At 38.5% G+C, this 4,299-nt stretch overlaps 1 protein-coding gene across 1 annotated transcript in view; it reads right to left on the reverse strand.

The window, feature by feature from the left end:
* The window catches only part of LOC128251064 (uncharacterized), a 54,759-nt gene extending 51,797 nt beyond the window's left edge, over positions 1-2,962 (reverse strand). Inside the window, exon 1 of the mRNA XM_052977394.1 lies at positions 2,884-2,962. The gene's annotated coding sequence lies outside the window, so the exon portion shown is untranslated. The remainder of the gene's footprint in view (positions 1-2,883) is intronic.
* Between the last annotated feature and the right edge of the window lie 1,337 nt (positions 2,963-4,299).

The raw sequence follows: 4,299 nt of genomic DNA on the forward strand, positions 1-4,299 counted from the left end.
AGACACTTGCCCAAGATGCCACGCAGTGGGACTGAACCCGGAGCCATGTGGTTGGTAAGCAAGCTACTTTACCACACAGCCACTCCTACGCCTATATTATATATATATAATATATTTTACTTTACTTTTTGTTTTGGGGATTATACCCGGTTGCCTGAAAGGCCCAGCAGCTATTCCTTTCCTTTTTCCAATGCCAGTTAAGTCGGGTTACTTACACCCACCTTTCTTACCCACAGCCTTCCATCCTCTTCTCCAGCCCTATCTTGCTCTTCAGATGGTATCTGAAGTATAGTAGCAGACCAGGGCCGGAAATGAAGGATCCTGTCACGAGTCCTTGTATTCTAGTCCTCCATACACACTCTATCATCACTGCAACTTTACAGAGAAAACATGCCCCACCTTCCTTTGTGAATCCGGTTGGTGTTACAATGTTTATTATAGATTCAGCCGATAGCTGTACTCAACCCAGATGTGACAACACGTGTTCAATGTAAATTAACAAGCCCCCTGTCTACTAGAGATAGCAACAGTCCACTCTAGCATGCAATATATAGAAAAATAAGTGACAACCAGTCACTGATCTTACAACAAGTAAATTAGTTAGTTAGAATATCTCCATTGGTGACGAAAGTAGTAAATATACTGAGAAATAATGTTTATCACCTCTTCAATATGACTGTTCCATAGGAATCGACGTTACTGTTATTTTTAACCCTATGAGGATGCCTCCTCCAGCTGGTTATATCTACACCCAATATATATTGCTAGGAGAGGAGTGAACCCCTATTTTCTTTATTATGGTAATAAATATCTATTACAAAGAAGACAATACAGGACATTACAAATATATAAATGCGCTAAGTGAGCTTATATTTCAAAATTTGATGAATCATGTACATATAAATTTAAAATTTTCACAAACCTTTTTATCCACAAAATATGGCCGGAAAGCCAGTGGCTACACCTTGCTTTTACCATGGGTGGAATTAAGTAGGGACAGTCACTCCCATATTGCTAGCAGAGGATTGAATCCCTACCATCTTCCAACCACAAGACCATCAAACCGTATAGTTTTGACCTCTTTGTGGTCATCCTCAGTGGTGGATATTCACCTGCTAGAGATAGTAATACTTCACTCCAGATCACAATATGCAGAAAACTAAGCAACAACCACCAGTCACTGACCTTGCAACAAGCAAAGTAGCTTGTTAGAAAATCTCTATTAGAGATGAAATGTGGAGGCACAACGGCCCAGTGGTTAGGGCAGCGGAGTCGCGGTCATATGATTGCAGTTTCGATTCCCAGACCGGGCGTTGTGAGTGTTTATTGAGCAAAAACACCTAAAAGCTCCACGAGGCTCCGGCAGGGGATGGTGGCGAACCCTGCTGTACTCTTTCACCACAACTTTCTCTCACTCTTTCTTCCTGTTTCTGTTGTGCCTGTTATTCAAAGGGTCAGCCTTGTCACACTGTGTCACGCTGAATATCCCCCGAGAACTACGTTAAGGGTACACGTGTCTGTGGAGTGCTCAGCCACTTGCACGTTAATTTCACGAGCAGCCTGTTCCGTTGATCGGATCAACTGGAACCCTCGACGTCGTAACCGACGGAGTGCCAACAACATTAGAGATGAAAGTAGTAACCAAACTGAGAAGTAATGTTTTATTGGGGTTTAAAAATGGTTGTAACATTGATTCTTATGGAATAGCCATATTGATATAGCGATAAAAATTATTTCTCAGTATAGCTACTACTTTCATCTCTTATAGAGATTTTCTAACATGCTACTTTGCTTGTTGCATGATCAGTGATTGGTTGTCACTTTTTTTCTATAAAACTGCAAGCTGGAGCAAACTTCTGCTATTTCTAGTGGACGAGTATCCACCACTGAGGATGAGCACAAATGTGACAAGGTTGGCTCCTTTGAATTCCAGGTACAAATCATTTTCTGCCTGTTGAGTGGCCTGGAGCAACATAAAATGAAGTGTCTTGCTCAAGGACACAATGCATCATTGAGAATTGAACTTATGACCTTATGAGCCATGTACCCTGTGTATGTGTGTGTGATTTTATGTTTGTGTGTGTGTTTTTGTGTTTGTTTGTGTGTTTTTGTGTTTGTGTCTCTGCCCCCACTGCTGCTTGGCAACCAGAGTTGGTTTATTTACATCTCTGTGACATATCAGTTCAGCAAAAGAGACCGATAGAATAAGTACCAGGCTTAAAAATACATACTGGAGTTGATTTGTTTGACTAAACCCTTCAAAGGGAGTGCCCCAGCATGACCACAGTCCAACGACTGAAGCAGTTAAAAAAACGACAGAATGAAAGCACAGGTGCAGACACAGGTGTGAGGGTTAATCAGTCAGTTTGAATCCCAATCACTGATGTATAAAAATAAACAAACAAAATACACGATGAAAGTTAAACAAATTTAAAATTTAGCCCTTTAGTACTGACCATATCCAGCCCAAATATCCGACCAGCTTTATGTTTAAACAGGCCAGACCCACACTCTCACACCAACCCAAGAATGTCATTCTATAAATATATGAGAATAAGTCAGAAAGTAATATAAGTTTTATCTGCGAAATAATATAAGTTTTATTTGACTTATTCTTCTGTATATATAACAATTAGCCAAAATATAGTACAAACAAAAATTGCGTTACCTTCTGACAAAATTTCGTATAATCACATCATAGAAATCTCAGTCATGAGATAATGCAGGATTAATTTTTTAAAAAGGGTGAATAAATAAGGAATACATTTGACAGATTAATTTAAATGTTAAAGGGGTTATGCATAAAAATTGTGTAAGGACTTTATAATAGAACCCTGTGTTTCTGAACTCGTGAATGGAAAAGAAATCGATAGTGTTACTTACCTGTGACTCCGGTCACCTGAACTTTTAAAAGCTGTCCCATGTAGGACAAGAAACGTCGCTGCAGATGATTCAGTCCAAGCACTAAGTTGTTTAAGAGTTTTCTTTCAAATGAATTAGATTATTATTCAAATAAATAAATATGTATGAACATATGTGGATATAGGCATGTATGTGTACGTAGGTGTATGGATGTGCATGTGTGCCGGTGTAGAAGTGTATAATATGTATATGTATATATGTGCCTATGTGTATGTTATATATTATATGCATGAAGTGTGTGTGTGTGTGCATGTGTGTGTAGGCAGGTATATCGATGGGCAGGTGTGCAGATGTGAAAGTCTATAATATATATATATATATATGTATATATGTGCGTATGTGTATATGTATATATGTATATATGTGCGTATGTGTATGCTATATATTATGTGTGAGGTGTGCAGATGTAGAAGTGTATAATTCATATATATATATATATATATATATATGCGTATATATATATATATATATATGTGTATGTTATATATTATATGTGTGAGGTGTGTGTGTGTGTGTGTGTGTGTGTGTGAAGGTATTTAGGCGAGTGTGGGTGTATGGCTACGTGTATTTGTTGTGTGTGGATATACACACATCAGCTTAAGTAGTTAACTATGAAAATAGGTGTCTGTTTTATTATAAATGTATGAAATCATGAATGTAATGACACGTACGTACATACATACACATATTTATATATGTGTATGTATGTTTTTATGCATATATGAATGTGTGTATGCATGTTTGTATGTATATGTGCATACATGTATATATGTGTGTGTGTGTGTGTGTGTGTGTGTATACATGTGTGTATGTATGTAAGTATGCATACATCTGAGTGTATGTGTACGCATATGTATGTATGCATGTATGTATGTGTTTGTGTATGTGTGCATTTAAAAATGAGTGTTCTCCCCTGTAACAATACAATCATCACGACCCCCAACCACCACCACCACCACCACCACCAGCACCACCACCACCACCACCACCAATACCCCAACAACAACAACAACAACAACAACAACAACAACAACAACAACAACACTATTCCTTATTATGCTTTATTAATGTTCTTACCCCACAACTTGCATCTATCCACCCTGCACCTTCACAGCAGAGCAATTATCACAAGTCCCAACACCACCACCACCACCACTACCACTAACACCATCTCTACCTCCACCACCACCACCACCACAACCGTCACTACCACTATCAACATCAACACAAAACACCACCACTGCTAAAACTACCACCACTACCACCACCACCACCAACCATACCACTACACCTACTATTTTGTACTTACGAAATGAAGAAATTATATGTCATTATTTGTTGTTGTTTTATTGCCTTACAATTGTACCACCACCACCA

The sequence above is a fragment of the Octopus bimaculoides genome, chromosome 28 (assembly GCF_001194135.2).
Source record: "Octopus bimaculoides isolate UCB-OBI-ISO-001 chromosome 28, ASM119413v2, whole genome shotgun sequence".
Taxonomy (NCBI): Eukaryota; Metazoa; Mollusca; class Cephalopoda; order Octopoda; family Octopodidae; genus Octopus; species Octopus bimaculoides.